At 45.2% G+C, this 26,625-nt stretch overlaps 1 pseudogene; it reads right to left on the reverse strand.

Moving 5' to 3' along the window:
• Positions 1 to 18,424: 18,424 nt before the first annotated feature.
• Positions 18,425 to 20,451, reverse strand: LOC125998877 (apoptotic chromatin condensation inducer in the nucleus-like; annotated as a pseudogene).
• Between the last annotated feature and the right edge of the window lie 6,174 nt (positions 20,452 to 26,625).

Genomic DNA, 26,625 nt, shown 5'->3' on the forward strand with positions numbered 1-26,625 from the left:
CTGAAAAAAATATATATTGCCCCCAATTTTTTTTTTAATTTTTGGTTACATCTAACTATATTCTGGCTATTTCTGGCTCTGGGATCAATCCTGATAGGGTTCAGGAGACCATATGGGGTGTCAGGGATTAAACCTTAACATAATATGCAAGAAAATTTCTGTACCTGCTGTAATATCTCTTCAACCTCTCCCAAACTTCCTCTCGTGACTTGCAAGTCCATTATGAACTGGCTAATTTGGATTTGGATTTCAATGTTTGCTAGTTTACTTCAACCATATTAATTTTCTTTGGGGGGGCCACATCTGGCGATGCTCAGGGGTTACTCCTGGCTCTGCACTCAGGAATCACTCTTGGTGAGCTCAGGGGGGAGGTAACGATATGGGATGCTAGGGAATTGAACCTGAGTCGGCCACGTGCAAGGCCGACACCCTATCTGCTATCACTCTGGCCCCAATGTTAGCTTTCTTTTAATCACCAATCCTATTTTCAAAGCAAGGCGTTTACATTTGCTAGTCCTTTAGTAGGGAATACCTTCCCCCTAAATTTTAGCATGGTCTTCTTACCAAATCTCAGCAAAGTCTTCAAAAAGAACTTTTCTTCCCTTTCTCCAAAGTAGATGCCCCCCAACTCCCTCATACTATATTACCCTGTAGCTCCTTACTATTTTTTTAAAAGTAATTCTTTTCTCTGTTTTCTTTCACACTTTTAGTTCCTCCTCTAGAATATTAGCTACCTTTGCTAACTGTCTGTATACATTACCTACTATAGGGATCAGAGTGATAGCACAGCGGGTAGAGCATTTGCCTTGCATATGGCCAACCCAACCCTGCATGCCAACCAACCTGAGTTCAGTCCCTAGCATCCCATATGGTTCCCTGAGCCTGCCTGGAGTGTTTCTGAGTTCATAGTTAGGAGTAACTCCTGGGGCCGGAGAGATAGCACAGCAGCAAACCAAAATATATATATTAGAAAGGGGGTTGGAGAGATAGCATGGAGGTAGAGTGTTTTGCCTTGCATGCAGAAGGACGGTGATTTGAATCCCGGCATCCCATATGGTCCCCCGTGCCTTCCAGGAGTGATTTCTGAGCATAGAGCCAGGAGTAACCCCTGAGCACTGCTGGGTGTGACCCAAAAACAAACAAAATAATTCAATTAAAAATATTTGAAAAAGAAAAACAAACAAACAAACAAAAATATTAGGAAGAAATAAACAGTTCAACAATGTTGTCTTATTTTGGGGGGGGGGAGGGGGTCACACCCAGCAGCGCTCAGGGGTTATTCCTGGCTCTTTGCTCAGAAATCGCTCCTGGCATGCTCAGGGGACCATATGGGATGCCAGGATTCAAACCACCGTCCTTCTGCATGCAAGGCAAACACCTTGCCTCCATGCTATCTCTCCGGCCCCAATGTTGTCTTCTTTAAAAAAGAAAAACATTCAGGATCAGTGATAGCATAGCAGGTAGGGTGTTTTCCTTGCACACTATAACCAGAATTTGATCCCTGTATCCCATGTGGTCCTCTGAGTTTGCCAGGAGTGATTCCTGAGCCGGGAGCCTGAAGTAACTCTTGAACACCTCCAGGTGTGGCTGCCTCCTCCCTCCGAAATAAACAAAATAACCACTAACATCTCACCAGGACCTCTGATTTATAGAGGAAGGGGACAGTTGGAGAACAGGGGGGGTTATTAGTCAACTCCTTGAAGGGAAAAAAATCTAATTTTTTGTGTCCCTCCAACAACGCTGGGGCCACTGAGGCTACAATACTAGAAATATCAATCCAGGGCTCCAAATAACTCTCCAGTCCTTTAATCTATCTTCCTGCCCCAACAAAACTGATTTGAGGAGCTTGAAACCTACTTGAAAATGCTGTGAGCCTCCTTTGAATTCTCTTGAATCATCACAGGCAATAAAAGCTAGCCGTTCTTTGTCAATAATTTCTGCTTCAAATTTGTCACCAATTCCAGCTGGCCTGCATGGAACCCTATTGACTGACCAAAAAGCAGAGAATTAATCAGGGCAGCAGGGAGGGCAGCAGGAATCAACTCTTTGGAGAGGTGGATGCTGATTCTGGTAAACACTGTCGCAAGTAAGGGGCAAGGCAATTTGGGGAACCTAAGGAAAAAAATACAGGAGGTGGTATGGGGAAACGAGAAAGAGGACAATATAGGGAAAGAGAATTGTACTAACAGCTAAGCCTGGAATTTCAGTTTTACAAATGGTTCAGGGCTTATTTCTTTCCCCACAACCGCCTCCATACAGGTTATAAACCCTTTATTAGCAACTGGGAAACTGCGCTCAGTCTATTGCTTCCTGCTGTGAGGTGCTCTGGCTGTCTCAAGCTGGCACTCCACACCCCATTTCCTGTATTCAAGGAGCCCTGCGATCTGGCTGTTGCTATGGCATTTCGGAGTGTCACAATTGCTCAGGAAGCATACAAATTAACCTGCTTGTATGGTCACAACCCTGTTCAGAACAACTTTCAATTTATTTGTAATAATAACCATTCCGGATAATCACCTTTACTCATGCAGTATGGAAAGCTCAGAGAGGAAAAGAGGGAATGTGACAGGGCACACCAAGCAGACAACTGCCATGTCGAGGCTGAGATTTGAGGCAAGTAAAGAGCAGAGATGTGGGTCTTTTAGAAGGCACTAGGTAATAGGTACGTACTGAGGGAGGAAGTGTCCTGTTTGTGAAAATTGGGATGCTAATTCATTTGGTTCAGTATATATACTGGATGCCATTGATAGGTATTTGGGGATTGAGAATTCAAATGGCAGTTGGTGTAGTGGTAGGCTTTAGAGACCAGTGAGAGACATATTAAAATAAAATGCTTGGGGCCGGGAAGGTGGCGCTAGAGGTAAGGTGTCTGCCTTACAAGCGTTAGCATAGGACGGACCGCGGTTCGGTCCCCCGGCGTCCCATATGGTCTCCCCAAGCCAGGGGCGATTTCTGAGCTCATAGCCAGGAGTAACCCCTGAGCGTCAAACGGGTGTGGCCCAAAAACCAAAAAAAAAAAAAAAATGCTTGTGGAAGGGGCGGGAGAGATAGCACAGCAGTAGGGTGTTTGCCTTGCATGCAGAAGGACAGTGGTTCGAATCCCTGCATCCCATGGTCCCCTGGGACTGCCAGGAGCGATTTCTGAGTGTAGAGCCAGGAGTAATCCCTGAGGGCTGCCAGGTGTGACCCAAAAACCAAAAAAAAAAAAGTTTCTGGGGCCAGAGAAATAGAATGAGATAAGGCATTTGCATGTAAAAGGACAGTGGTTCGAATCCAGCATCCCAAACGGTACCCCTAGCTTGCCAAGAGCGATTTCTGAGCATAGAGCCGGGAGTAAGCCCTGAGCGCTGCTGAGTGTGACCCCCACCCCACACACACAAAATGCTTGGAGGAGGGCCGGAGCGATAGCACAAAGGTAGGGCGTTTGCTTTGCCTGCGGCTGACCCAGAACAGACCTGGGTTCAATCCCTGGCGTCCTATATGGTTCCCCAAAGCCAGGAGCAATTTCTGAGTGCATAGCCAGGAGCCAGGAGTAACCCCTGAGTGTTCACTGGGTGTGCCCAAAAACAAAAACCAAACAAACAAAAAACACCTAAAATACCAATGATATGCCTGACATTGTGCCAAGGATACAGCAGTGAAAAAAATACAGATAAAATTCTCTGCTCTCATGAGGTTTATGTTGGAATGAAAGGACAAAACAAAATTTAAAAATATTTCCCATGTCTATGCCAAAATTTAAAATATGTATTATAATTTTTAGAAGCCAAGCAATAGCACAGCAGGAAGGGCATTTTCCTTGCACATGCTGCCCTGGGTTTGATTGATCTCTGATTCCCATATGGTCCACTGAACACCATCAGGAATGACCCCTAAGCACAGAGCCAGTAGTATGGCCAACATAATAAATACATAAATAAATAAGTAAATAAATGTTATTATTTTTAGGAGGGGCTTGAGTCACACCTGCCCATGCTCAAAGTTTATTCTGGGGGCTGGAGAGATAGCATGGAGGTAAGGCATTTGTCTTTCATGCAGAAGGTCATTGGTTCAAATCCCAGCATCCCATATGATCCCCCGTGCCTGCCAGGGGCTATTTCTGAGCAGATAGCCAGGAGTAACCCCTGAGCACCGCCAGGTGTGGCCCAAAAATCAAAAATAAAAAATGTTTATTCTGGAAATGTGTTTAGGGATAACACCTGGCAGTGCTCAGGGGACCAAGAGGGGTTCCAGGTATTGAGAAATTGTTGGGACTTGGTTTCTGAACAAAGAGGGACACCATTTTTGAAAAGGCCACATGGCAGATCTATTTTAGGTTCAGAACAAAGAGATGCCATTTTGTAAGGAACCAAATGATGTGAGCCACATGCTGGGTTCCCCAAACCTATTTCCATTTACACTGCCCCAAGCTACCTGGTCATATCAGGTAACCTATCTGGAAGGGACACAAGGCAGCAGTAGGAAGATAACCTTAGACATCAGCCAATATATATATTTTTGGTTTTTGGGTCACACCCGGCAGTGCTCAGGGGTTACTCCTGGCTCTATGCTCAGAAATCACTCCTGGCAGGCTCAGGGGACCATATGGGATGCCAGGATTTGAACCACAGACCCCCTGCATGAAAGACAAATGCCTTACTTCCATGCTATCTCTCCAGCCCCATCATCAGCCAATAATTTTTTTTTTTTTTTTGGTTTTTGGGCCACACCCGTTTGACGCTCAGGGGTTACTCCTGGCTATGCGCTCAGAAATTGCCCCTGGCTTGGGGGGACCATATGGGACGCCGGGGGATCGAACCGCGGTCCATTCCTTGGCTAGCGCTTGTAAGGCAGACACCTTACCTCTAGCGCCACCTTCCCGGCCCCAGTCAGCCAATAATTTTAAAGATCAACAAAATTCTAGAACCTCCCTATATCCCTATCCTATATAATCCCATTCATGACCTTGGGTGGGGTTCATCTCTTGTGGGAGAGAACCCTGGCCTGGTCAGTTAAGAGCTGTTGGCAAGCGGAATAAATTAGCGTGGTCTTGTCCTTCGATTCTGGACCCTAACAAGACAAGCTGTACTATCTCTGTGCTATCTCTATTCCCCCTCATTTTGGGAGGTTGGGCTACACCCAGCAGCGCACAGAAGTTACTCATGGCTCTGCATTCAAAATTTCTCTGGCAGGTTTGAGGACGATATGGGATGCTAGATATCAAACCAGGGTCTGCCTTGGGTCGGCCACGTGCAAAGCAAAATTCCTACCTCTGTGCTAACACTCCAGCCCCTCAATTAAAAAAAGTAACAATGGACCAGAGAGATAGCCTGAAGGTAAGGCATTTGCCTTTCATGCAAAAAGACGGTGGGTGGTCCGAAACTGACATCCCATATGGTCCCCCCCACCTCCCACCCACCCCACCCCCGCGCACATCCCATATGGTCCCCCTAGGCTGCCAGGAGCGATTTCTGAGCATAGAGCCAGAAATAACCCCTGAGTGCTGCTGGGTGTGACCCACAAACCAAAAATAAATAAATAAATTAAATAAATAAATAAATAACAAGTATACTGTTAGTTTACTAGTCTAGGTTTTCAATAGTTTATATATAGTTATATATATATATATATATATATATGTATTTGTGTATATATATGTGTTTATATAAACAAGAGGAGCTGGAGAGAGTACTAAACAGTTTCCTGACATTTTGCATTTTGACAGATCCTATTTCAATTCCCACCGTTGCATATGGAACCCTGAGCACTTTCAGGAGTGGCATCTAAGCATAGCTATGAGTAAGCCCTGAATATTGCCTGGTGTAGTCAAAAATCCAACCCCTCTCTAGCCAAGAAAGAAGAGATTTACTAGTGATCTAGAAAAAGAGCTCAAAAGAGAGATGATTGTTTGTTTTGTTTTGTTTTTTGCTTTGGTTTTTGGGTCACACCTGGCAGCCCTCAGGGGTTACTCCTGGCTCTAAGCTCAGAAATCGCCCCCTGCAGGCACAGGGGACCATATGGGATGCCGGGATTCGAACCACTGTCCTTCTGCATGAAAGGCAAACGCCTTACCTCCATGCTATCTCTCCGGCCCCAGAGAGATGATTTTGTATGCTGGAGGCCTGGGTACAATCCCTAGGACTGAGCTAGTCTATGAGCAACTCGGAATGACTCCTGAGCACCAAACCTGGACTAGGCCGGGAGGACTTTATAGCCCATTTATATAGGCCTAAATACTCACCCTCCCAAGCAGAGATTTGCTATAAGAAAATATAGGGCCCAGAGAGATAGCACAGTGGCGTTTGCCTTCCAAGCAGCCGATCCAGGACCTAAGGTGGTTGGTTCGAATCCCGGTGTCCCATATGGTCCCCCGTGCCTGCCAGGAGCTATTTCTGAGCAGACAGCCAAGAATAACCCCTGAGCACTGCCGGGTGTGGCCCAAAAAACAAAAAAAAAACAAAAAAAAAAAAAAAAGAAAGAAAGAAAGAAAGAAAAGAAAAGAAAAGAAAATACAGTGCCATAAGAAAAATATTCTTTTTGTTTTTGTTTTTTGGGTCACATCCGGCGGCGTTCAGGGGTTATTCCTGGCTCTACGCTCAGAAATCGCTCCTGGCAGACTTGTGGGACCATATGGGATGCCGGAATCTGAACCACCAACCTTCTGCATGCAAAGCAAACGCCTTACCTCCATGCTATCTATCCAGGCCCAAGAAAAATATTTGGGCAGGGGCACATCCTGCTATGCTCAGGAATTACTCCTGGCTCTGTGCTCAGGGATGTAACTGGTGTTACTGGGAGTTTCGTAGGCATATGTGATGCCAGGGATCAATCCCAGGTTAGCCATGTGCAAGGCAAGTATCCTACTTGCTGTACCATCATTTCCTTAGCCATAGCTATCAAATATTTTTGGAGGCTGAAGAGTGAAAGATATTCAGGAGGCAACCTGGAGACCAACACAGGTAGATGCAGGGTGGGGGTAGGGGCAGAGTGATAGTATAGCTAATAGGGTGTTTGCTTTGAATGCAGTATACTGGAGTTCAATCTTTGGCATCCCTGATTGTCCCCTGAGCCCACCAATAGTGATCCCTGAATGCAGAGGCAGGAGTAACCCCTGCGCATGACCAGGTGTGGCCCCAAACTAAGCCAAACAACCAAAAACCCAGCAAGTAGATGGTATTGTTTCAATCCACAGACCACAGGCTCTCCAAAAAGGAAGGTCAACAGTATAAATTCTAGTTTGTTACCCCTCCCCCAATGCCCTAAACTTTCTATTGAAATGCTAACATCACCTGGATGGTCAGACCCACCCACACCTGGAAGGGGCTGCTGTTTGGGATGGAGAAAAACAGGGCTGACTGTGGGGGAGGAATCTGGAAGAGCTAGAGCAGAGGCTGCAAGGATTTATGAAGGGCAGCTGAAAGAGGCTGCTTAGAAAGCTGAGCATAGAAGCCATGTGAGAAAATGGACAAGGTGGTTAGGGCCTTGGAATAAACTAAGTTGGGGCCGGAGAGATAGCATGGAGGTAAGGCGTTTGCCTTGCATGCAGAAGGACATTGGTTCGAATCCCGGCATCCCATATGGTCCCACGAGCCTGCCAGGAGCGATATCTGAGCATAGAGCCAGGAGTAACCCCTGAGCGCTGCCGGGTGTGACCCACAAACCAAAATTAATAATAATAATAATAATAATAATAATAATAATAATAATAATAATAATAATAAACTAAGCTGACTCAGATGAAACTTTAACTGACTGCTTGTGATCATTTCTATGCCGTTACCCTGCACCTTCAGACCCGCTGGCAGAAGAGGCTCCAGATGCCAGGCGGAGCTGAGGAAGGCCTCACCCCCAACACTAGGACTATGTATTTTATATGAATACAACACTAGTTCACTGGTGTGAGACTATGCCAGAGAGAGAGTGTACAGGATTAACAGCAGACTCGATTTCAATCCCTGGCACCACATATGGTCCCCCAAATATCATCCAGAATCATCTGGGAGCCCAGATCCAGGAGTAACACTGGAGACCAGTTGGTGTGGCCCCAAAACAAAAACAATAAAAAGAGACTGGTGGGGTCCGGAGAGATAGCATGGAAGTAAGGTGTTTGCCTTGTATGCAGAAGGACGGTGGTTCGAATCCCGGCATCCCATATGGTCCCCCGAGCCTGCCAGGAGCAATTTCTGAGCGTAGAGCCAGGAGTGACCCCTGAGCGCTGCCGGGAGTAACCCAAAAACGAGAGACAGAGAGAGAGAGACAGAGAGAGACAGAGAGACTGAGAGAGAGAAGAGAGAGGGAGGGAGGGAGGGAGAGAGAGAGACAGAGAGAGAGACAGAGAGAGAGAGAGAGCTTCAAATAACCCAGGTAGGAAGCATTCTTTTTCTAAATTGAGACCTTCAATGAACCATAGGAGACCTACAACTTTAGGGAAGACCATCTGTTTTTTTTAAGACTCTAACATTCAAATGTTAATCTCACCCAGAAATCACACCACAGACACACTCAAATATAATGTAGCTTTTCTTTGTTTCTCTTGTTTTGTTTTATAGGAGGAGAGTGGGAAAGGGACATCTAGTGGTGCTGTAAGGAACCTACTTTTGGCTCACCTTGGAAATCATTCCTGGAAGTGATCAGGGGACTTTGTGGTGCTAAGGAAGGATCCAACCATGACGTCATACATACAAAACGTTGGCTCAATACACTGAATTATTTCTCCAGTCTCCGGAAACAATATCCTAGTCTGTTGACACATAAAATGAACCATCACAGAGGTTAGGGATGTGACTTAGTGGTAGAGCATTTGCCAGATATGTGTGAAGTTCTGGGTTCCATTCTTAGCAAAACACACACATACACACACGCACTCTCTCTCACAAGTACTACCACAGTTAATGATAAATTAGAACAAGGAAGAAAAGTTAAAGTGGAAAGTAGAAACAGGGATAGATGTGGCAAATTTATACAGAGGACTGAGGTAATAAGCCATGGAGATTTCCAAGAAAGCTCTAGGCTGAAGAAACTGGTAGGTTTCTTGCACTAAGCAAGATATGACTGGAATGTTGGAGGAACAATGGTGAATCCAGGTTACCCAGGGACAATGGTCTAGGAAATAAAAAGGCAGAGACACTTGTACACAGGTTATATAGGCCTATAAATGATGTATATGACGGGACCAGTGGTGAGTTTTGGAGAACATTAGTCACATGTGTGAGGTCCTGAATTTGAAACTCAGAACCAAAAATAAAAAGGATACAAACTGATAATTAAATGAAAGCCACTGAAGGATTTTATTTTGTGTCACACCTGGCAGTGCTCAGGGGTTGCTCCTGGCTCTATGCTCAGAAATTGCTCCTGGCAGGCTCAGGAGACCATATGGGATGCCGGGATTCAAACCACAGTCATTCTGCATGCAAGGCCTTACCTCCATTCTATCTCTCCGGCCCCTACTGAAGGATTTTAAGATGGAAAATTGACATTATTTTATTCTTTCTTTTTGTACATATATAATTTATTTGGGGTTTTGAGATTAAGCCCAGCTCTGCTATGGTCTTTCCCAGCATTGCTTGAGATCATTGTGATACCTGGGATCAAACTTAGGTGGACCAAATGAAATAAAAGTGGCTTAGCCCTTGTACTGTCTCTCCAGATCGTGATTTTTTGGTTGTTTGGTTTTTTTTTGGGAGGGGGGGTGGGGGGGCACACCCGGCGGTGCTCAGTGGTTACTCCTGGCTGTCTGCTCAGAAATAGCTTCTGGCAGGCATGGGGGACCATATGGGACACCGGGATTCGAACCAACCACCTTTGGTCCTGGATCGGCTGCTTGCAAGGCAAACGCCGCTGTGCTATCTCTCTGGGCCCTCGTTTGTTTGTTTGTTTTTGGGACACATCCAGTAGTATTCAGGGGTTTCATCCTGGGGCTACACTCAGGAATTACTCCTGGCAGGCTCTAGGGACTATATGGGATGCCAGGGATAGAACCCAGGTTGGCTGCATGCAAGGCAAATGCACTACCTTTTAAACTATCACTCTATCCCTGACTTATATTTTTTTATTAAATATATTTTTATTTAAATAACATGATCATATTTGGGTTACAATCATAACCAGAACACCCCCCTTCACCAGAGCAACATTACCCCTTCCCCCCCTCCCATCCCCTGCCTGTATTCGAGACAGGCATTCTACTACAGTAATTTGTTTTCAAGTTCATAAGTTGTATTTTTTTCCTTAAAGGATAAGAGTAAAACAATATAGTAAAGGTGTGATGGTAGCAATCGCCAATGTTTGCATAGGTCCAGAAAAATGGAGAAAATGGAAAAAAAAATCCTTGACCTGATTACAAAAAGGCCTCACCCCAGAAGTTTATTGGCATAAGACAGACTCTGGGTTCCAGGCATACCAGTCTATCCAACTCCAGTCATTCTCAAGGTCCCGGTGAAACTTTTGCACACTTTAGCTATAGTTGGTATCAGACTTTTATATTTAAAGACTCTGGATTCTGTGCATTTCTTTCGTCGATGCCTGACTTATATTTTTAAATAAGATCCCTTTGGTGTCTGTGTCATGAGTAGATATGGGCTAAAAGTGAAGAGGATAGGATGATAGCAATTAGGAACATTGTTAGAACCAAAGAGAAGGCACTCTTTCAGTAATCATGGTGAAAAATGATCGTAGCATAGATGAGTGTAGCACCAGTGTATATGATGACATGTAAATGCATCTGAAATTTATTTTGAAGGTAAGCCAGCAAAATTTTCTGATAGATTGGACTTGGGTTGGGTTAAAATAAGGAGAGTCTTTGAATATAAATAAGGAGGCCCATATCTTGGGACAGGTTATGTGGTATAAATTGGAGAATGTTCAATTCATAGGTATTATATTATAAATTGTGTTATAGCTCTGCCTTTCTATGTGACCCCAGATGTTTTCCATTTCTTTTTCTTTTAAATTTTATAATTTTTTGATATTCTTTTTTTTTCTGTTTTTTTCGGGCCATGCCCGTTTGATGCTCAGGGGTTACTCCTGGCTAAGCGCTCAGAAATTGCCCCTGGCTTGTGGGGGACCATATGGGATCTAATCTCGGTCCTTCCTTGGCTAGCCCTTGCAAGGCAGACACCTTACCTCTAGCGCCACCTTGCCGGCCCCATTTTTTTGATATTCTTGAGGTTTAGAACTATGTGTTCTTTTTTTTTTTTTCGGGCCACACCCGTTTGATGCTCAGGGGTTACTCCTGGCTAAGCGCTCAGAAATCGCCCCTGGCTTGGGGGGACCATATGGGACACCGGGGGATCAAACCGCGGTCCTTCCTTGGCTAGTGCTTGCAAGGCAGACACCTTACCTCTAGCGCCACCTCACCGGCCCCTATGTGGTTCTTATTATTTTTTGACATATATTTCCAAGAAACATCCCCTGATACATAAGAAATTATATGTAAGGAACAAAGGAAAAAATACTGTTCAATTTTTTTTTTTGGTTTTTGGGTCACACATGGCAGCACTCAGGGGTTATTCCTGGCTCCATGCTCAGAAATCGCCCAACAAGCACCATGGACCATATGGGATACCGGGATTCGAACCACCGACCTTCTGCATGAAAGGCATATGCCTTACCTCCTCTCCAGCCCCTACTGTTCAATTTTTTTTTTTTTTGGATTTTGGGTCATACCCGGCTGTGTTCAGGGGTTACTCCTGGCTCCATGCTCAGAAATCACTATGGGCAGGGTCAGGGGACCATATGGGATGCCAGGATTCGAACCACCGACCTTCTGCATGCAAGGCAAATGTCTTACCTCCATACTATCTCTCCGGCCCCTACTGTTCAATTTTTTATTTGTTCTTGGACCTCACCCAGTCATGCTCAATGGACCATTCCTAGCTCTATGCTCAGGATTAACCAACCACTGCTGTGCTCAGCTAACTATATATGGTGCTGAAGCTCAAGGCAGGATTATGTCGGATACATACATAGAAAGAAAATGCATACAAAGAAAATGCCAGGGCCGGCGAGGTGGCGCTAGAGGTAAGGTGTCTGCCTTGCAAGCGCTAGCCAAGGAAGGACCACGGTTCGATCCCCCGGCATCCCATATGGTCCCCCAAGCCAGGGGCAATTTCTGAGCGCTTAGCCAGGAGTAACCCCTGAGCATCAAAAGGGTGTGGCCCGAAAAACCAAAAAAAAAAAAAAAAAAGAAAAAAATAATAAAATGGGCCGGTCTGTGGCGCTGGAGGTAAGGTGCCTGCCTTACCTGCACTAGCCTAGGAGACGGACCGCGGTTCGATCCCCCGGCATCCCATATGGTCCCCCAAGCCAGGAGCCACTTCTGAGCGCATAGCCAGGAGTAACCCCTGAGCGTCACCGGGTGTGGCCCAAAAACCAAAATAATAATAATAATAATAATAATAATAATAATAATAAAATGCCTTATGGGGCTAGAGTAATAATACAGTGGATAGGGCTTTTGCCTTGCATAAGGCCGACTTGGGTTTGATCCTCAGGATTCTATATGGATCATCCCCGAGCCTGCCGGGAGTGATTTGAGTGCAGAGCCAGGAGTAACCCCTGAATGTTGCTAGGTGTGGCTCAAAACAACAACAAAGCCTTATCTTCTGTACTATCTATCTCTCCAGCCCCTACTATTCAATTTGATTAACTCTTTTTTTTTTTTTTTTTTGGTTTTTGGGCCACACCCGGCAGTGCTCAGGGGTTACTCCTGGCTGTCTGCTCAGAAATAGCTCCTGGCAGGCACGGGGGACCATATGGGACACCGGGATTCGAACCAACCACCTTTGGTCCTGGATCGGCTGCTTGCAAGGCAAACGCCGCTGTGCTATCTCTCCGGGCCCTTGATTAACTCTTAATCTTGAATATCTATCATTTCCAGTACTTCATAGTAAAAAATGTTGAAGAGCTGAATTTTAATTATGATTTTTTTGGGGGGAATCACACCCAGTAACACTCTTGGCTATGCTCTCAGAAATTGCTACTGGCCCTGCAAGGTGGTAGAGGGGTGCTGGGGTCACCCAAGTCCTGCACCCACCCTAGGCCTGGTTAAGAAGGCCTCTGGCATGGTGGAGGCCTGACAAACCCCATGCTGGTAGAGACATTTTATGTGTGTTTTCTTTGATGACTATAACTCTTGCTGAATATTTTCTTATACACTGACGATTTCCTTTTTTATCTTTTCTTCTTGCTGTGAACTGTTCAATAGGGAATTTGGTGAAAGAGTTCCTCAGTTTAATGCTTATGTTTGAACTAAGTCATGGGTATTGTTGGACGTGTTCTTACGCCACCATATACTCCGATAACGCCACATGGCTTTATTTCTTGTTTGCTTAGGCACATTAAAACGGGAAAATACTATACATACAAATAAGTTCTTATCTAATAGAGATGGGAACACACAAATCTTGTAGTGCAATGGGACCTTACACCCTGAACATTGACATAATGACTTGGCACAGGCCTCAGAAGAATGGGCATTCTCCATTCACCCCTGATCTAGGGAAGACATCTACAAAACATCCAAGTTTGTCTATAACATCACCTGGAGGCAATTCTCTACCAGGGAAAACCCTACCACTGCTCTGACATCGACCTACTCAAAAGAGACTTCCCTTAACACTGAGAAGACTTAACAACAACAATGACCTGCTTACTGGACTGGGCTTTCTGTATTGCCCCTTAGTTGTGAGGTGAAACTAGAAGATACTCCACACCAGCCTGACTTCAATGTAGGATGTGCAGATTCCAGGATCTTTAATACAGAAACCTGATGTGAACAATAGAGACTGCATGAAAAATAAAACTGTATTGGCACTACAGACAAGGACTTGGATTGAACAAACAAGTTTGCCTGGAGCCTAGAGTTGGTCTTATGCCAGGAAACTTCAGGGGTAGGGTCTCCTTGTATTTAGACCAAGGCTTTTCCTTTTCATGTCCCCTATAATTTGGTGGGCCTATGCAAACAATATTTGCCACTCTAACACCATTTTTACTGTGCTCCCTTGACTCTAAACCTTAAAAAAAAACTCTTAAAATTTTTGATGTTAACTTAAACCAATATGCATGTGCATGAAAATATAAAAAAATAGTATGCCTTTAATGTTTAAGGAGTCACATAAACTTCATGGCTTTAGATTGCTTTGTGTACTTCTAGTTTGTTTTTGTTGTTTTGGTTTTTGGGCCACACCCAGTAACACTCAGGGGTTACTCCTGGCTATGAGCTCAGAAGTCACTCCTGGCTTGGGGGACCATATGGGACGCCAGGGGATCAAACCATGTTTCGTCCTAGGCTAGTGCTGGCAAGACAGACACCTTACCTCTAGTGCCACCGCACCCGGCCCCGCTTTATGTACTTCTAAGAAATGTTATAATGTACTACAATCTGGGGACTTGTGGACAAAGTAATTGTACATGGGTTCTGCCTTATTTTTCTTAATGTTCTTTGACTGTAAGTTCAATATTTAGGCATCATCAAGGGGATTTCCTCTGAGAACTCTGTTTATGGGCAATTGTCCTTCTACTGTAACTTTACCTTGTCCTCTTTGCATCATTGTTCTCATAATTAAAAATAAAAAATTTGGGCCCGGAGAGATAGTACAGCGGCGTTTGCCTTGCAAGCAGCCGACCCAGGACCAAAGGTGGTTGGTTCAAATCCCGGTGTCCCATATGGTCCCCCGTGCCTGCCAGGAGCTATTTCTGAGCAGACAGCCAGGAGTAACCCCTGAGCATCACCAGGTGTGGCCCAAAAAAAAAACAAACAAAAATAAATAAATAAAAATTAAAAATTAAAAATTAAAAAATAAAAGAAATTGCTACTGGCTCTGGCTCAGGGGATCGTATGGGACACTGGGATTCAAATCAAGATCCGTCCTAGATCTGCCACATGCAAGGCAAATGCTCTACTGCTGTGCTATTGCTCCGGCCCCAATTTTTAGGTTTGTTTTTTTTTTTGTGGTTTTTTTTTTTTTTGGGTCACACCCGGCAGTGCTCAGGGGTTTTTCCTGGCTCCAGGCTCAGAAATTGCTCCTGGCAGGCACGGGGGACCATATGGGATGCCGGGATTCGAACCGATGACCTTCTGCATGAAAGGTAAATGCCTTACCTCCATGCTATCTCTCCAGCCCTGTTAGTTTGTTTTTAATTTTATTTTTGGGTTTTGGAGCATACCTGGTGATGCTCAGGTGTTATTTCTGACTCTTTATTCAGACATTTTTCCTGGTGGGGTTTGGGAGAACATATGAGATGCTGGAAATCAAATCCAGGTCAGCTTCATGCAAGGCAAACACGCTACTACATTATCCTTCTGGCCCCTTTATAATTTTTAAAATATTTTAAAAATTATTACAAGTTTGCTATTATTTTTTGGGGGGCCACACCCATTTGACGCTCAGGGGTTACTCCTGGCTATGCACTCAGAAATCGCCCCTGGCTTGGGGGGACCATATGGGATGCCGGAGGATCGAACTGCTGTCCGTCCTACGCTAGCACTTGCAAGGCAGACACCTTACCTCTAGCGCCACCTTCCCGGCCCCTAAAAGGGCACAGGATTTTTTTTTAAGTTTTTGGGTCACACCCGGCAGCGCTCAGGGGTTATTTTTGGTCCTACGCTCAGAAATCGCTCCTGGCAGGCTCAGGGGACCATATGGGACGCCGGGATTTGAACCACCAACCTTCTGCATGAAAGGCAAACACTTTACCTCCATGCTATCTCTCCAGCCTCATCTGCTATTATTTATGATTGAGTTTCAGGCACACAGTGTTATCAATCCCTTCTCCAGTGGATTTTTGTTTTGTTTTGTTTTGTTTTTGGGTCACACCCGGCAGCGCTCAGGGGTTACTCCTGGCTCTATGCTCAGAGATCACTACTGGACCATATGGGATGCTGTGATTTGAACCACCGTCCTTCTGCAGGCAATGCCCTATCTCCATGCTATCTCTCTGGTCCCTCCAGTGGATTTTTATTTTTAATCTAAGTATTACAATTTATGATCGTATTGAAATCCTTTTTTTTTGTTTTGTTTTGTTTTGTTTTGTTTTGTTTTCTTTTTGGGCCACACCCAGCGGTGCTCAGGGATTACTCCTGCCTATCTGCTCAGGAATAGCTCCTGGCAGGCACGGGGGACCATATGAGATGCTGGGATTCGAACCAACCACCTTAGGTCCTGGATCGGCTGCTTGCAAGGCCAACCCTGCTGTGCTATCTCTCCGGCCCCTGAAATCCCTTTTTTGTTTGTTTGTTTTGGGGCCACACCCTCTGACGCTCAGGGATTACTCCTGACTAAGCGCTCAGAAATAGCTCCTGGCTTGAAGAGACCATATGGGACACCCAGGGATTGAACCGAGGTCCTTCCTAGGCTAGCGCTTGCAAGGCAGACCACTTACGTCTAGGGCCACTTCTTCGGCCCCAGTATTGAAATCTTTATTTGATAGATGCAGAGTACTACACCAATCCTTTCACTGGGGCTTCGGACTTCTGAACCTTCCCCCACTTGCAGAACCTTGTGACCTCTGTAAGGGATGGAGAACCCCAGCTTCCCAGGTGAATCTGAATAGGTGCTCCCTGAGCACCTGGCCCAGTCCTGCCTTTTCTGAGGGTGTTCAAGAAGTTTTGCAGTGGTCCTCAAACTATGGCTCATGGGCAACGTATTGTATTTGTTCCCGTTTTGCTTCTTCACTTCAAAATAAGATATATACAGTGTGCATAGGGATTTGTTCATAGCTTTTGTTTTTACTACAGCCTGGCCCTCCAACGGTCTGAGGGGAGGGACAGTGAACTGGCCCCTTGTTTACAAAGTTTGATGACCACTGCAGGGTAGCAAAATGAGAGAGAACCCAAGTATGAGTGAAAATAGGTAGAAAAGGGAATAAAAGGGGCATATTTTTCTAATATTCCCTAAGGAAATGAGACCAACCACGAATGTGCAAGAAAAATGGTGATATGGAAGGGCATACTGCTGCCTCACTTGTTATATCTTTGACCAACTTCAGCCCCAAGGACCTCTGAAACCTCCAGTATAGGATGAAGCTTTTGCAACTATGGCCTTTAAAGTCACAGTACATGGAGAAATCCTGAGCTCTGTGTCGTTTGGTTTTATACAACCCCTGGATTGCTCTCCTCAGTCACATAGTGATTTCAAATATATAACCCCACCAAGGAGGGGACTTTTCAAAAGACATTAAAAGCCACCTTTAGGCTAGAATCACCAGCCTCTGGTATCCCCTTATTCCCTTACTTGTTGCACGAAAGCTGGGGATCTCTTTACATAGGACAATAGACCCAGGCTAAGGAATCCCATTTCAAAACCATTATAACAACTCTACTCTTTAGGAAAGTTCTGATTGCAGACAGCCTGGGTGCTGACCATTCCATCCTTATTGTGTAAAATTGGCCTAGGTTCCTGATATCTTTGAATCTTTTACCCCTTCACTAGGAAGAATGTGAGAGGTTCAAGTGATCTGGAGAAGTATTGCTTGCCTTGCTTTTTTTTTTTTGTTTGTCTGTTTTTGTGTCATACCCAGTAGCCAGTAGCGCTCAGGGGTTACTCCTAGCTCCATGCTCAGAAATTGCTCCTGGCAGGCTCAGGCGACCATATGGGATGCTGGGATTCAAACCAATGACCTTCTGCATGAAAGGCAAACACCTTATCTCCATGCTATCTCTCCGCCCCCGCTTGCCTTGCTATTGTCAACCCTGCTTGGATACATGGTTTGCTGATCACTCCTGAACACAGCGTTAGGAATAACTTAATTGAGAATTGCCAGCTGTGACCCCCTCAAACAAACAACAAACAAAAATAATAACTTAATTGAGAACTGCCAGCTGTGACCCCCTCAAACAAACAACAAACAATTAAAAATAATCTGTATCTAAAGATTATGATTCAAAAACTTTAAATACGAAAAAAATGTTGATTTATTGCCCCTCAATTCCCCAACCTTACCTCACAATCAGTACTAAGCATTGACAGTCCATGGTGCAAGTAAAAATTATACCAAACTATTAAAATGGAAAGAAACCCCAAGCAAGTTTCTATTTTTCCTGTAACTACTACTTTGATACAGTTCTTTGAAATATCAATCATAATTTTTTCCAAAACACTTTTGTTGCTGCTCCTTCTTGATGGATGCCTTAAGCATTTTTTTTTTTGGTTTTTGGGTCACACCCGGCAACACTCAGGGGTTACTCCTGGCTCTATGCTCAGAAATCCTTCCTGGCAGGCTTGGGGGACCATATGGGATGCCGGGATTCGAACCACCGTCCTTCTGCATGCAAGGAAAATGCCTTACCTCCATACTATCTCTCCTTAAGCATTTTTAAAACTAAGTCAGATTTTTTATTACTTTCCATAGACCGCATCATTTAATAATAAAAATAAATAAATAAATAAATAAAAATTGAGGTGCCTGAGCGGTGGCATGGAGGGGTAAGGCGTCTGCCTTGCGCAAGCTAGCCTAGGTCCCTGACTCTCTCTCTTTCCCTGTCCCTCTCTCTATGCTCCCTCCGCTTCTCCCACCCAGCTGTCTGCTCCGCTCTCGCTCCGATTCCACCTCCCGCTCCTTGGCCCGCTCGGCCGGTTCAGCCTCCTTCGGAACAACCTGGCTGTCAGTCTGCGGGTGCCAGTAGAAACCTGGAGCAGCCTTGGTCTTACGGAAAATGTCGTCCAGCAGCTTGGCAGATGGCTCCTCCTGAGTGTTTGTTTGTTTGTTTTTGGGGTCACACCCGGCAGCGCTCAGGGGTTCCTTCTGGCTTTACGTTCAGAAATAGCTCCTGGCAGGCTCAGAAGACCATATGGAATGATGAGATTCGAACCACCTCCTTCTGCATGCAAGGCAAACGCCTTGCCTCCATGCTATCTCTCCGGCCCCTCTTCCTGAGTTTTCTCTTCTCACTTTTCATTTCTTTAGACTTTGCACGTTCCTTGTGGCGAAGGTCCCAGAACCCTGATCAGGAACGGGGTCTTTCTCGGGGGACCATATGGGATGCCGGGATTCGAACCATCGTCCTTCTGCATGCAAGGAAAACGCCTTACCGCTATGCTATCTCTCCGGCCCCATCCCATTCATGTTCTGATGCCGTTCCATTTCCCGTTCCCTCTCTGCTCGCTGTTCCCTCACTGCCCGTTCCAGTTCCTGCAGTTCTGCCCAGGGGCGCTGTGGTGGCTGGGCGGGGGTAGGGTGGCACTCCTTGCTCCTCTGCCTCTGCTTCAGAAGGACGGTTCACCAAGAGCCCCGGTGATAATCCAGCTCATCTTGTTCATCATGGTCAGCTCAAAGGAACCTCGGCTTGGACTCAGGCCATTTTAAGGGCCCCATGCAATGCTGTGCGGTGGCAGCAGCTTCTTCTATGGTTGCATACTTGACCAAGCAGTGAGATTTGATCTTGTCAGTCCAGAAGGCCTCTTTCCTCTTTTTCTGTTCCTCCCAACAATTCCTTCAGTTAATCTAAAGTGAAGGGGTGAACCAAATTGGTGATGTGGAAGACGTTACTGATCTTGCCCCGGGGTGGGGAGGGTACCTGAGTAGTTCTGACTGAACCGTCAAGGGTAATGGAGACGCCAGACTTCTGTTGGCTAATGGATCTTCGGGTCAAGGTATCTCCTAAAGTCATTTTCTTTACTTCTTGCTCCACAGGTGGGGGCAAGACCACCTCTACTGAAGCCTGGGGAGGTACAGGAATTACCTGAATGACAGACAGTACGGTATATTTTCAGCCTTTTTTCGGGGGGCCACACTGGTGAAGTTCAGGGGTTATTTCTGGCTATGCGCTCAGAAATTGCTTCTGGCTCGGGGGACCATATGGGACACTGGAGATTGAATAGGGTCTGTCCTGGATCGGCTGCGTGCAAGGCAAAGAAGGCCCTGCCGCTGTGCTATCGCTCCAGCCCCTATTTTCTGTCCTTTGCCATGGTTTCCATTTTCTCCATTAGGCTCTGTCTCATCCTCAGAGATTTGGGAGTCATCAGCATGAAGATTCAGTGGTGATACTGATGGAGGATTTCTTCTGTGTCGTATCTGTGCTGGCTACTTAATGCCGCTTCTGAACAGGCTGCCCCCCCTCTGGTCACTGTTTCCAGCTGGCACCCCCTTGGTAACTGAGGCAAAGAAGATCTATCACATGAATAATTTGGGCATTGTGGTCTCTTTCTTCTCCTTTTCAGCACTGCCTTCTGGGTGTCATCATTGCTGACTTGGTCTGTGATAGTCATTGGGCTCGGGAACTTCATTTTCAGGTCTGTTTTCATTTGTGTCCATGGACACTTCCTTCTTCTCCTCACCTTCTTTGCTGTCTGATAACAAAATTGTTTCCCTCCCCCTGGAAGTGCTGTTTATCCTTTTCTGGAATGGAAGAAATAACAGAAAACCAAACAAAAAATCCTAAAACATTAAAACATACCTCTGTGCTATCTCTCCGGCCCCTCAACCTCCTCCTATGTAAAGTAGGAAAATAACAATACCTACCTGTAATGACTGCATTAAAGCTCATGCCCTGTACAGACATAATTTCAGCATTTGCCACTAGCTGTATCTTTATGATTATGAAGTACTTGTCATATAAATCAACATTGGTTTAGTCAACTAATGATTAATAATATTATGGAACTGTTATGGATTTGATCATTCTCTCCAGTCTCACCTCTCAAAACATTCCTTTCATTATCAATATATACTTTCATATTTTGTAGAGAGGGAATTTTTTCCACATCTGGCAGTGTTCACTCTTAGTTCTGTGCTCAAGGATCATTCTTGATAGTGCTCAGGAATCATACACAGTACCTGGGATCAAACCCAGGAAGGCCACATACAAGATAAGTACCTTACCCACTGTACTGTCTGGCTCATTGCCACATACTTTTGCATCCTTTTTTTTTTTTGGTCATACCTGGCAGTACTGAAGTTATTTCTAGCTATGCACTCAGAGATCAGAGGCATGGATTGCCAGAGATTAAACCTGGGTCAAAATGTAAAAGACAAGCACCCTACCCACTGTACTATTGTTCTGATCTGACCCCCTACACACTTTCTTTCCCTGGAAAGTCTTTCCACATGGTCCCTTCCTCCAGCCCCTTTTGGACTAAGACTCTTTCAGTATCAATTCAAGAATGGATTCCTCTGCACATGTTCCCAGACCCTCCCCAATTCAAGTGTAGATGACTCTTATATGTGCCCCCAGAATATCAACAACACCAGACTTGTGACGATTTACTCTTCAAACTTCTGAAAGGAGACCATCAGCTTGACCAGGAGCTCATTGTCTTACTCATCCTAAGCTCTTAGCATTGTTGGGCACATAGTAGTTGCCCAATGAAAATTTGCTGAACCATCAAGAAATCACATTGGCCACAATCCTTCCACCACCCACCCGGTGCATACTTTCAGGAAATGTTCCAAGACCAAGATAAAATCAAAAGATAATGGCTGAACACAGATAAGAATGAGCCAACATGGGCTGGGGCAAGTGGCTTACATGTGTGTCTGACCTGGGTTCTATCTCTAGCATCCTATATGGTCTCTTTTTTGTTTGTTTGTTTGTTTGTTTTTGTTTTTTGGGTCACACACAGCACTGCTCAGGGGTTATTCCTGGCTCCATGCTCAGAAATTGCTCCTGGCAGGCACGGGGGACCATATGGGACGCCGGGATTCGAACTGATGACCTCCTGCATGAAAGGCAAACGCCTTACCTCCATGCTATCTCTCCGGCCCCCCTTATATGGTCTCTTGAGCCACACCAGGAGTAATTCCTGATTGCAGAGTAACTCCTGAGCATCACAGATTTGGCCCCAAAACAAACAAAACTGAAGGAACATTGGAGAGCTAAATACCTGGTCACATCAAGAACTTCCTGTTGGGACTGGAGCAATAGTACAGGGGCTAAGGTACTTGTTTTGCATTTGGCAACCCTTGTTCAAATCTCTATACCAATCTTTATATATGATCCCTCTGAGCACTGTCAGTAGTGATCCCTGAAAAGAGAATTGGGAATAAGGGGGCCCGGAGAGATAGCACAGTGGTGCTTGCCTTGCAAGCAGCCGATCCAGGACCAAAGGTGGTTGGTTCGAATCCCGGTGTCCCATATGGTCCCCCATGCCTGCCAGGAGCTATTTCTTTTTTTTTGTTGTTGTTGTTTTGTTTTTTGTTTTTTGGGCCACACCCGGTGGTGCTCAGGGGTTACTCCTGGCTGTCTGCTCAGAAATAGCTCCTGGCAGGCACGGGGGACCATATGGGACACCGGGATTCGAACCAACCACCTTTGGTCCTGGATTGGCTGCTTGCAAGGCAACGGCCACTGTGCTATCTCTCCGGGCCCCAGGAGCTATTTCTGAGCAGACAGCCAGGAGTAACCCCCGAGCACCACCGGGTGTGGCCCAAAAACCAAAAAAGAAAAAAAAAAAGAATTGGGGGGGCCGGGAAGGTGGCGCCTTACAAGCGCTAGCCAAGGAACGGACCACGGTTCGATCCCCCGGTGTCCCATATGGTCCCCCCAAGCCAGGAGCGATTTCTGAGCACATAGCCAGGAGTAACCCCTGAGCGTCAAATGGGTGTGGCCCAAAAACCAAAAAAAAAAAAAAAAAAGAATTGGGAATAAGAACTAAGCACTGCTGAGTGAGGAAGAGACAGATAGACAAAGGAAATAAAGAAAAGGAAGGAAGGGAAAGAAGGAAAGGAAAAAAGAAAGGCCATACTCAGGTTTATCCAATTTGATTCCTGCCACTCCATATGGTCCCTGAGCACTGCTCCAAGTAATCCTTGAGCACAGAGCCTGGAGTAAGCCCTAAACACATCATTTTGTGGTACAAATACCAAAAACTAAAAAAACTCCTGTTCTAGAAGAATTTCTGTCCTGACTCACTTTTCTAAGTAAGCTTTTAATTTTTTTCATCTTCTGTGAGATAAAAATAATTCTCACTTCAGAGTTATATGTGTGGGTGTTTTTGGAAAATCACTGAAATGACACACAGGGTTGTGTTCTGCAAACTGCAAGCCAGGTAGCACTTGATAATCAAACACAAAAAATGTTATGCTCTTTGTTTCTTTTGAAGATCCACTGTGGACAAGGAGTCTCCTGTTTATACAGCAGTATCTCTAACAGTCAGGTTAGAATTGATTGGCATCATTGTTTTCGTATTTGGCAGATTCGCAACCTGTGGCAACATGCTGGTCATCAGAGATCTGAGAAACACATTTGTCTCATTGGTGCCACGTTTACAAACCCACCATCAAAGAGGATTATTTTGCATATGGCTTGTCTTGTCTATTCAATATTGGTTTTATTAGTTCCAGCTTCCAAAGTTCAACCTTATTCCCTTAAGCACAGAAAAAATTATGCCTTTTAAAAAATAAGTGAGTGCAAGATGTACTTGGGGAAGAATGAGACCAGACAGATGGAAGGGTTTGTAGCAAACCTGAAGGATATACTTTTTATTCATTCATTCATTCATTCATTCATTCACTCTTAGGTGGGTGGTTTTTTAGAACTGCACCAGGTGGTGCTCAGGGTCCATTTATAGCTCTATGTTTAGGGCTTATTCTGTGCTTAGGGATCATTCCTGTGGTGCTTAGAAGACCATTTGAACCAGAGTTGACAGTATGCTAAGTAAGTACCTTATTTCCAGTTCTCTCTCTGGCCCTCATTTATTCATTTTTGTTTGCTTGTTTGTTTTGGGGCCACATCCAGTGATGCTCAGGCGTCATTTGCCTCTCCACTTAATTGGGAATTGAACCCAGGCTGGCCTTATGCATAGCAAGCACCTTATCCTCTATTATCTCTCTGGCCCTTCATTTTTTATTCAGTCTTTAGCACCTACCATGAGTCAGTAATTAGGCTGGGGGTTATAGTGGCAAATATGATTAAGTCTGTAGGTCTTATAGTCTCCTGGGGAAGACAGACAATAGAATTTTATTACAGAGGTGCCGGAGAGATATCATGGAATAGGGCATTTGCCTTGCATGCGGAGGGATGGTGGTTCAAATCCCGGCATCCCATATGGTCCCCCAAGCCTGTCAGGAGCAATTTCTGAGTGTAGAGCCAGGAGTAACCCCTGAGTGCTGCCGGGTATGACCCAAAAACCAAAAAAAAATTTTTGGGGGGGAGCCACACCCGGCGGTGCACAGAGGTGCACTCCTGGCTGTCTGTTCAGAAATAGCTCCTGGCAGGCACGGGGGACCATATGGGATACCAAGATTCAAACCAACCACCTTTGGTCCTGGATTGGCTGCTTACAAGGCAAATGCCGCTGTGCTATCTCTCCGGGCCCCCCCCAATTTTTTTTTTATTACCGTGTGGTTATTCTTATGAAGAATGGGAAAAGTGAGACCCTCACCTTCCCTTAAGTTTTTCAGGTCTCTTAACTCTCAGCTAAGGTGGTCGATACCTACAAGGATTGCTGAGTGTCAAACAAAAACTTGGGGATTGTATGTATGTATTAGAATAGTGATCGTGAAAGGAAAATATCCAAAAATATGAATAGAGAAAGGACCTGGGTAAATTTGAGATTTGAATAAAAATCAAGGACTAGGGCTGGAGAGATAGCATGGAGGTAGTGCATTTGCCTAGCATGCAGGACAGCGGTTTGAATCCCAGCATCCCATATGGTCCCCCGAGCCTGCCAGGAGTGACTTCTGAGCATAGATCCAGGAGTAACCTGAGAGCTGCTGAACGTGACCCAAAAGCCAAAAAAAAAAAAAAAAGTCAGGGACTATACTTATTAGCACTAAGGAAGAGGAAATGACACATTGGGTTTGAGGTGTCCAGGGACCTCTCACAGGACTGATTCAGGTGGTAGTATTTGTGGGCCTGACATCAGAAGGAAGCCATGAAAGATGTGGCAGATGGAAAATATTGGCTCACTTCTCTAGTTAACAAATAGCTACTCGGGGCCAGCGTGGTGGTGCTAGAGGTAAGGTGTCTGCTTTGCCAGCGCTAGCCTAGGATGACCGCGGTTCGATCCTCCAAGCCAGGAGCGACTTCAGAGCGCATAGCCAGGAGTAACCCGAGTGGTACCGGGTGTGGCCCAAAAACCAAACAAAACTAAATAGCTATGGACCACATTTGGGAGAGTTTGCAAGGACAATGCAGCAACCCGTAGCTGATTCTGGAGAGTTTATTGGCATGTTATTTTGAAGTGAAACTGACATGATTCAAAATGGACTCTTAAGAGATCAAGAAGCAGTGTCCTCAGGGATCATTCTTGATGGCGCTCAGGAAACCATATTTTGTGCTGGTTATCATATCTGAGTTGGCTTGCAAGACAAGTTCCTGGCTCATGTAACTATCTTTCGGGCCCCTGTAAACTGTTTTGTATGTCAATAAAATTTTATATTCAGCTGTGTGTCCATATGCATTTACACATGCATATACACATGTTCATCATTGCTACAGAACTGACAACAATCATATCTTCTACATGACTATATCCCTAGGAAAATCCTTGGAAAAAAGCAGAAAAACTGCTGACTCTTGGGAAGTGTTAAATGGTTTGTTATTTGGGTCACACCCAGTAGCACTCAGCTCAGGGGTTACTCCTGGCTCAGTTCTCAGGAATCACCCCTGGAGGGCTCTGGGAACCATATGGAACGCCATCCATCCTATGTTGGTTGTGTGCTGTGCTATCACTCAGGCCTCAGGGAAGTGTTATGTTAAAGGCGGCTTATTGTTTCTTGGGAAGTCTTTGTTACTGTTAATTGGCAAGACAGTAGTCAAAATGATAGAGAAAATTTCCTCATAAACACTGCCTGAGCAAATGAAACCTTTTATGTCTTTTTGGGGTTTCTGGGTGAGACTCATCCCCCCCAGGGCTATACCTGGTAGTACTAGGGAGCCCATCCATAGTGTGCCATACTGTGACAGAACCTAGAACTCTGTATCAGGCATGTGTACCATTCATTGGAGCATTCTCTCCAGGCTCTATAATCTTCTTGCTTTCTATTTAGATTTTAAATCTAATGAAGATTTGAATCCTAACATCTTGAGGAATAGGGTTGGACTCCTAATTAAAATGGAAAACTTGGAGCTGAGAAGATACTACCTTTTGAGGGGTGGAAAACAGCTGTCCTGAAGGCTTACTCTGGCTCTGCATTCAGTGGTCACTCATGACAGGCTCAGGGGACCATATAGGGTGCTGGGGATTGAACCTGGACCTACTGTATGTAGGGCAAGATAGTACATGATGTACTATCTTTCTCAAATACTTAGTTTAAACCGAAGGCACAGTGAAAATTATTTCCTTAAATTATTTTTACTATATAAAGAAATAAGAGGGGGCCGGGCGGTGGCGCTAAAGGTAAGGTGCCTGCCTTGCCTACGCTAGCCTCGGACGGACCGCGGTTCGATCCCCCGGCGTCCCATATGGTCCCCCCAAGCCAGGAGCAACTTCTGAGCACATAGCCAGGAGTAACCCCTGAGCGTTACTGGGTGTGGCCCAAAAACCAAAAAAAAAAAAAAAAAAAAAAAAAAAAAAAGAAATAAGAGTAGGAAATAACTAATCCCCAAAAGCAATAGAAATGAAGAGCAGAGGGGCTGGAGAGATAGCACAGCGGTGTTTGCCTTGCAAGCAGACAATCCAGAACCTAAGGTGGTTGGTTTGAATCCCAGAATCCCATATGGTCCCCCCTAATGCTTCCAGGAGTCATTTCTGAGCCCAGAGCCAGGGG

This window comes from Suncus etruscus, chromosome X, assembly GCF_024139225.1.
Source record: "Suncus etruscus isolate mSunEtr1 chromosome X, mSunEtr1.pri.cur, whole genome shotgun sequence".
In the NCBI taxonomy this organism is placed as follows: Eukaryota; Metazoa; Chordata; class Mammalia; order Eulipotyphla; family Soricidae; genus Suncus; species Suncus etruscus.